We start from the raw sequence: 8,735 nt of genomic DNA, 5'->3' as shown, positions 1-8,735 counted from the left end.
AGACAAGGTGAAGATGATTGAAGACGATGATCAGAATGAAGAACGGTGATGTACAGTAACTGACTTTGAATGCAGCACAGTTATTGGTCTAAGTGTTTCACAAACTGCTGATCTATTGGGATTTTCACCACACCATCTCTTGAGTTTAACTCATTGAGTGCCGCGCTCCTTTCCAAAGTTTTAGTCAAGTGTACCGGCAATTTAGACAATTTTTGTAGAGCCACAGTGTATTCTATATTATTGCCACCAACACATACTGTGGCTCATTTGAAAGGTGAAACATTATGCTTCAAATGGCCACAAACCATTTGTTTCTACGAGCCTCCGTTCCTGAGAAAACTAAAGCTAAACATGGCTGGGTTTCACCAAAATTAGGGCTGGGTATCGTTTGAAATTTTTCGATACCAGTACCAATACCAGTACCCTTAAAACGATACCGATACCAATTGAGTACTTCATTCGATACTTTTTTTTCAACTTCATTCAATATTAATCATGTGAAAATAAAGCAATCAGTTGCATAAATGTCACCACTTCTCCCCATTCAAAAGCTTTTCTACACGAATGCATTTCAAAAGTGCTTAAATATTTATTAACAGCTGTACAAACCTGTACAATGAAATATTTTTCTCTCTGTCAATATTACAACCAACACAACAACACACAACAACACTGACTCATCAGTTGTCTCATCAGTTGTACAAACCTGTACAATTAAGTGTTTTTCTCTGTGTCAATATCACAGCCAACACAACAACACACAACAACACTGAACCATCAGTCAGTCCTCATTAATTATTAACAATTTTTTTTCAGAAATATTAACATGTCTGCCTTCTCTGGCGAAAGGCAAGCCCTTTCCCGGCTGATTGTGTCACCAGCGGTTGAAACGTTCAGCTGGAGTGGAGGATGCCTGGGCACAGGTGTATTTGGAGGCCAGATTAAACAGCATAGGGAATGTCCCTCTCCTCTCCCACCACCACTCAGCTGGATTGGTGGAGGTCAGCTCTGGAGGAAGAGCTCTGTAGAGCTCAAGCTCCTTCCTTGCCTTCTCTGACCGGTCGATTAGTGGTGCTGCCTGGCTGCCGGTTTTAAGGGCCAGGTCCTCCTCTGCAAACAGCTCCCCCAGTGCAGAGTGACACATGGAGTGGCTAGTCACAGCAATCTATAAAGGTAAGTATCAAGGTAAAAATTGAGAGAAAAACAAAAAATAAGTGAGACAAAACCAGAGGAAAGCACTCAAGTACTGATTATCTTAATGTAAAGTGCTTAGGTTTGTCTGATTAAGATATGAGTAAGTAAATAATGGTAAGTATTACGGAAAGCTTACATGTGTTGTGTTCTCCAGTGATGCAGCCTCTTCATCCCCTAATTCCTCCTTCATCCCCTCATCCAGTTCTTCATTAATTTCCAGTGCATGCTATAATACAGTTTTATATCACTATTCTGTGTGGCATTTTAATAATCAATATCTTCATCCCAGAATGTACAGTAACAATAGTCAAAGTGAAGGTAACAAACCTGTTCAGAGTTTTCACCACATGCCTTCTCCTCCAACCGAGACCAAACGGCAGCATCCAGGATTCTGGTCTTAAACCTGGGGTCGAGTGATGTGGCCTCTTCCAGGAACATCCTGATTTCTTCATCCTGTTGTAGGAGACAATTAATATGCCAGTACCAGAGTTAGACCCTTTCATAATGTATGTTACTGATTTACTACAACAACAACAACAAAATACATACCGTGTAACGCTTTGAAAGGTCATCCCAGACCCTTTTCTTAATGGCAGCAGTAAAGGTGGAGTCTGCATCCTGAACCTTGAAGTGGCCCCTCAAGCTTCTGCAGGATGGGCAGAATTTGGCCACATGCTGGAGCCCTTTCTGAGGACACACACAGTGTTGAGGTGTACAGGATTCGCATCACTCTCACAAACTCCTCTGCACGCCTGAAGTCCTGGTCTGTAATTCTCTGCAGCCTGAAAAAAAGAAGACAACCACCACACACAAAACCAAAGCAGTTTTAATGAAGATATCAAATTAAAGAAGTACTGTGTCAGACTAGTGATAATGTCATGCACATCAAATCTTACCTGTCCCTTTCCATTGACCTCCTGAGCCTGGGGTCCAAAGATGCTGCCTGAATGGCTGAATACTGCTCTACAAACCGTTCAATCATCAAGTAGAGTGTATTCCACCTCGTTCGCACATCAAGCACCATTGCATGCTGTGGGAGATCTGAAAACATTAACAATGCACAATATGCATTTCATTTACATGTTAAGAGTTTTGGAAACATTTATGCTGCCAATAGAGGAATAGACATACTTAAGAGGTGTTGTTTCTCCGTCATAACTGGCTTGGCCAAGCTCGCCTTCCTCAGCCACACAACCACTGCCCGGATTCTTGCAGCCCAGTTTGACACTGTTGGTTCAGTATACACCTTTTGGGCAGCAAGGTTCAGAGAATGAGCAGAGCAGCCTATCTTGAGCATCTTTAACCTCCTTGCAGCCACGCCCATATTTGCAGCATTGTCGACTGTTAATGCTGCCACCTTTCCCTGGATATTAAACTCTGCCATTATGTGAGAAATCTCTTCTGCCACAAATTCTCCTGTCTGGGCCTCATAGACAGCTTTGGTGTGGAGAACCCTTTCTTGCAGCTGACCTCCCTTAGCAAAGTGGACAGTCACTGTGATGTAATGATCCTGGGCTACACTGGTCCAACCATCACAGGTAAGTGCCACATGCTCAGTCTCCTCCAACTCAGCCTGCACTCTCTCCCTCTCTACTGCATACCATACTGGTATCAGTGTGTTAGAGAGCATGTCTCTTGATGGCAGTTGATACCGTGGGTTAAGGGCAGCAACCATCTCTCTAAGTAGTAAAACACAGGACACAGAACATCTTGAATGATTCATCTCAAAGCAGTATGTTAGTTGTTGAATACTTCCATTTTCTGAGCATAATTGAGTGAGCTATGAGCTCTGTGCTGGCTGGCTTACCTAAACCAAGGTGACTCTACTGTAGAAAACGGCTGAAGCCCCTTCACAATAAAAGCTGTAACTTTCCTGTGGCATTCTTCCTTCCTCTCCCTCGTCATCTGTGACCTTGCAGCTAATGTGAATGGTGTAGTGATGAGACTGCTGCTGCTGCTGCTGCTAGAGTCTGTGGCACCAGCCGGTGCAGTGGTGGTGGTGGTAGTAGTAGTTGGACCTTAACATAAGTATGTAATTAAGCTGCCACAGAAGCTAAAACTACCAGTAAGTTAACCACTGAACAAAGACTGAGTAGGGTGCCACACTGCTAATTTGCTAATTAACGTTACGTAAAATTAGCGAGCAAGCTAAGGCTAGCATTAGCACACATACCTAACATGCCCAAAACGATTTACTTAACAATAATTGTTTTAACACACAGAAGACGATTACTGTTAACCTAGTAACCAAAACATATTACCTGGAGTTATCGACGGTTGCTCTATGTCGTCCTGAGATGACAATGCCGGTGTCGAAGCCGGCTTCTTGCCAAACACCGTACAGCTCTCCACTCGGAAGTTCTCGCCATGTATTATCAGATGTTTGATCATGTTGCTGGTGTTCCCTGACTTACCAAAAATATGCTTGCCACATTTTTTGCAGGCATTTATCCCCGGCCCCACGGGCTCGTAGAAGAGCCATACTCTTGAACGTTTAGGTGGCATTTGTTTTTGTTTTTTTGGAGAGCTGAAAACACCGAAATAAAAAAAATAACGCAAAAAACGTTGCCTGGATCTGATGAGTCTTAATTTCGGTCTGGTTAGAAAGTATGGATCCATCCTGCCTTGGATCAACAGTTCAGGCTGCTGGTGGTGGTCTGATGGAGTGGGGGATATTTTCTTGGTTCACTTTGAGCCCCTTAGTCCCAACTGAGCATCATTTAAACACCACGGCCGACCTGAGTATTGTTGCTGACCATGTCTGTCCCTTTGTGACCACAGTGAACCATCTTCTGGTGGCTACCAGGATGACGCTCTAGGTCACAAAGCTCAGATCATCTCAAACTGGTTTCTTGAACACAATGATGAATTCACTGAACTCAAACGTCCTCCACAGTCACAAGGATGACCGATTAACACGGTGTGGAGTGAGAAGTTTGGGTGCTCGTGCTTCTGTCCTTTAACGTTTTTAAAGTTCTATAAGAGTTTTAATCGCATGGAACAAGTGCTCCGGGGCCTTTACCAATTCGACATGGATCTCCTTTCTCTGATCGTGCTGTGGTTTCTTCTGATTGGTCCTTTTTCCAGCAGCAGTATCACCTAGGCAATAGGCAAGACGGTGAGGATCAAGTACACCAGAGACACACTACTGCAGCTAAACACTACTATAAGTTTGGCTCTGGAATATTAAAGTGGGACAAGAAGAAGAGGAAATGGGGCAAAGGAGGAGGTGTCAGTTTACGCGACGAAAAAGTTGCTTCAACGGATTCCTCTACCTCCACTCATCATGGGAAATAGATAGAATTACAGCCAATCCGAAGGCAAAAGTTACAGATAAGAACTCTGGTCAACAAAACTCAGGTTAATCAGCATGTAATTAATTTTTTTTTCTGAAATATAACATTCAGTAAAAACTTTAAACAGGGTTGAAGGTTTATGATTTAACTGCTGTATAAACAGTCAGAGGAACGACTGAGTGATGGATAGCAGCTCGAGGTTCGAGCCACCTGATTGGTGCTCCTTACAGGGGGAGGCTAGTGTGTGTGTGTGTGTGTGTGTGTGTGTGTGTGTGTGTGTGTGTGTGTGTGAGAGAGAGAGAGAGAAAGTCTTATTAATGCTCTTTTATTCTGCCGATCGGATAAGACTCTCCCCTCAGTGAACTGAATAAATTGCATTTCCCTCCTCAGCGAGAGGATGGCCAAGTTGTGAATGAAGCGCTGAACCTCGATAACACGTCTCCCGTCCTGATTATTGTTTCATTCCTTCAGCGGGAAGGTGAGGTTGAAAGGTTCGAAGGGAGGGATTTCATTTTCTCCGTAGATATTCATGGAAAAATAATGAGACATCTTTGTGCGTTGGGGCTTTCATTAATAAAACAGCAGCCCGCCACTTGGTGGGGGAGCCGGAGAGCATGAACACGATTGGATCTCCGTGTTATTATTGTAGTAGCACTGTATTCTTTCCACACGGCCGCCCAGTCGGGGTTAATGTGGAAATGTAATACAGAAGATTTGTCTGACCTCAACCTTCATTATTGGTCTGACATGCAGTGTTTAACACCAGCTCTCCTTCTTCTGTGCTACCTGACACCTGCCGCTTATCAGCTCGGCTCCACGTTACGAGAGAACTCGGGTCAAACAGTGACCCTGGGGAACATTACACACAGATTAAAGCCTTTGTTTTCTCAAGTGGCTCTTTGTTTGAACTGTGAATGAGTAATCTTCCCCACTGGAAACATAATATGCCAAATTCTAATATCATCCTTCATCCCTCCATGGGCCACATGTGTCTGATTGAAGCTATGTCACTTTACTACTAAAGTCCAAGAAAGTGTTGTCTCCAGACCATCACTAGGCGCGTTTCCACTTAAGGAACTTCAGGGTAATTTGATTGGAGCCAGGGCCGTTGATGTGTGACTCCACTGCAGGAACCTTCCCCGAAGGGCCATCTCCTAACCAGTGGCGGCTGGTGGTCAAATTAGTTGGGTGGGCTAATAAATAAATTATACCCATTAAATGGTTAACACAGCTAAAAGTTAGGTTATCCCATCTCACAAAAGTATAGCAACTAACTAGGCCTACACACTGCATTAAGTAGAAGGGTCTAATCCAAAAAAAAAAACAAAAACAAAAAAACTTCACCTGGTTATCTCACACATACACACACAGTCTCTCTCTCTCTCTCTCTCGCACGCACACACACACACACACACACACACACACACGTACGTACGCACGCACGCACGCACGCACGCACACACACACACACACACACACTCACAGTACGCACGCACACACACCCGACGATATTGCTCAATTTAAAAAATAAAAAAAAAAGACGATATATGCAGCTCATATCGACGGCCTTTCTGGTCTGTTATCGCCATGTCATTTAAGTCTGGTGCTCCCGGTGAGTTTAGAAACTAGATTCTCCACTTCGTTCATGTTAGCGAAGACAGTTTAGAGCAGTAAAGTAATGCTACCTGTGATGCTAGCGCCTAGCGCCGCTGTTTCTGTCTTCTCCCTCCCACAACAACACAACTTTTCCTCCGGTTCCTGTCATTGGTCTGAAAACAGCGGTGTTGGGCTAAATGAAATTAGCCCCAATGACAAGTGAACCAAGGGGGCGGGACATGGCACCTGTCAATCACTGACCCTGCGTCAGCCCCCTGCTGATTGGTCAGAACCGCTCGGCCTGTGGGCTGAATGAAATTAGCCCCAACAGTCGGTCAATGGCGAGGGCGGGACAGGGCACCTGTCAATCATCCACAGTCAGAAAATGAATGAGAGCAGACTCGGTGAGCTGGGGCTGATTAAAATTAGCCCATTTAGAGATATCCGGTGTTTTTCTTGAAACTATTTAATATTGTTGCCAGATTCCGATTTTACTAAGACTTAGAACAATCTTTTGTATGTTATTTAGAGAATATAATATAGGCTATATATAATATGTTTTCCTCATCTTTTGTTGTGTAATGCAGGGAGGGCTTAGCCCCACTAGCCCATTGATACCAGCCGTCACTGCTCCTAACTGAAAGGAGTCCCTGCCTCAGGGTAGGTACCCTAAAAACTCCCAGATGGGGCTTGAGGTTTACTCTGTGCTGATTGGTCATACTCAAAGCGGGATGTGACACCAAGAGAAAACTCCAAAATAAGTGCCATTTTTAAAAGCCAGCATACATTTTTTAAAGCAGAAGTAAGCGATCCGGTGGTTTTGGCTAACTTCCTGTCAGCCGATGGAGTTAGCAGTCCCCGCCCTCGTCCCTACGTCACCACATTCACGCGCATCCCTTGGCTGCACACACAGAGAGGACCGCCCCTTTATGCCGTTCTCTCTCCTCATTGGATAAAGGTTGTAGGATACAAGGAAAGTTTTCTCCTCGGCTTACAGCAGAGCAGAGTGACTGACAGACCAAACACTCTATAGAAGTGATTGCTGTCGGAAGATATAACTATTTAAGACTTATATTAACACAAACATTCCACTTACTTCTGCTTTAAGGGTCTATTCACACCTGTTTAGTGTGCGGGGACGGCTCTCCATTCCGACACACCTCCACTTCGACACACCGCTGTTCCGAAATACCCCCACTTCGAAACACCGCTGTTCCGACACCCCCCCCCCCCCCCGCAGCTGTCCAATGTCCAAGGTGCTGAACCGCGTGACGTTGTTTACACTCTGTGTTGCGGCTTGTCTGTGAAACGTGCAGATCTTTCCCATTTGCTTTCTCCCCGACTCCGTTGTTGGAGATCTCCCACACAGTAATAGAAATACACTCCCCCCCCCCGCTCCGCTCGAGCGCGGCTGGACCCGGCTTGAGCTCACAGGGGCGCGAGGCTGCTGCAGCCGCCGCTCGTGCTGACAGCTGACTGAGGGAGATGCTTTGGTTAGGCTTAGGCAATGAAGAAAGGAGTTGGTTAAGTTTAGTAAAAAGACCAGGTAGAGGCTAGACAGGCCAGAAGCATAATGAACATTATATGTCATTAATATGAAGTAGGCCTATTTGCTTGTTTTGCAGTTAATTATGCACATGATCAGTTTCAACCCCAAAAAGGAAAAAAGGATCAATGCGCACTGCGCACTGGGGGTTTCCCCCAATAGCCTTTTCGGAATAGCGGGGTCTTTAGAAAAAATAGAAAACCCCGCTATTACGATGAATGGAAGTCTATTGTCGGAAAGGCGGGGCTTCGGAAAGGCGGGGTGTAACCTTAGTGTGCACCCTGGTGCGGGGGGCAACCGCCATTCCGACATGCCGCCATTCCGACATTAGGCCTAACACGATTTTGCACTAATGATATGCCGGCGCAAAATAGCAGTTTGCCCACGTTTGTCCAGTGCATCTCATTAAAGCACACAGATTAGTCAGATAATTCAAACGGCAGACGATTTCAAAGCCTCAGATTTTAAGCAGAGGGACTCCACAACCTCGTAAACCAACAAAGGAGGAGATAGGCTTGAACGGGAAGCAGACCGTGCTTTCAATCACACACTCCGAACCCACTTGTTGCACTTTAGAAAATATAATTCGGGGGGGGGGGGGCTTACAAACATGTACCAAAACGGCTCCAAAATACGCACAAAAATCCAAAAGAAACGAAAATTAACTAAAATATTAACTAAACAGGTCGGTGTTTTACGCATGCCTCTGTGCGTCTGGCACACGCGTCTTGGAGCTCTCCCACATTGGTTTGTGAATGAAAACTATATGTTCAGCTCCCCTAACATGTGAAATTTATTACTTATTATTATTATTATTGTTATTATTACCATAATCATTATATTATTGCTGTACGAGTCAAATACGACGCAAAGCCAGTCGCTCGAAACGTTGTCTTTTGAATTAAAAAAATAAATATATTTTTCAACTTCGGGAGAAGACAGTGTTGAGTTCTCTTTCTGCCTCATAACTATATGGACAGTGCCATGGATTTATCAGTTAAGAGTGAACTGCTGATATTTTGTAGTGCTGAACTATGACCAAGCCGCTGTCCGCTGTCTCAGTGCTGAAATGAATGACAGTGTGTCACCGCCCGAGAGAGAGA

The 8,735-nt window shown here is 44.6% G+C and overlaps 1 pseudogene; it reads right to left on the bottom strand.

Moving 5' to 3' along the window:
* Positions 1 to 874: 874 nt before the first annotated feature.
* On the bottom strand, positions 875 to 2,869 carry LOC146990119 (E3 SUMO-protein ligase ZBED1-like; annotated as a pseudogene).
* Between the last annotated feature and the right edge of the window lie 5,866 nt (positions 2,870 to 8,735).

This window comes from Trachurus japonicus, chromosome 3 (genome assembly GCF_045865225.1).
Source record: "Trachurus japonicus isolate A0001 chromosome 3, Traja_1.0".
In the NCBI taxonomy this organism is placed as follows: domain Eukaryota; kingdom Metazoa; phylum Chordata; class Actinopteri; order Carangiformes; family Carangidae; genus Trachurus; species Trachurus japonicus.
The sequence above is the reverse complement of the archived record's forward strand: the minus strand, read 5'-3'. Positions and strand labels throughout refer to the sequence as shown.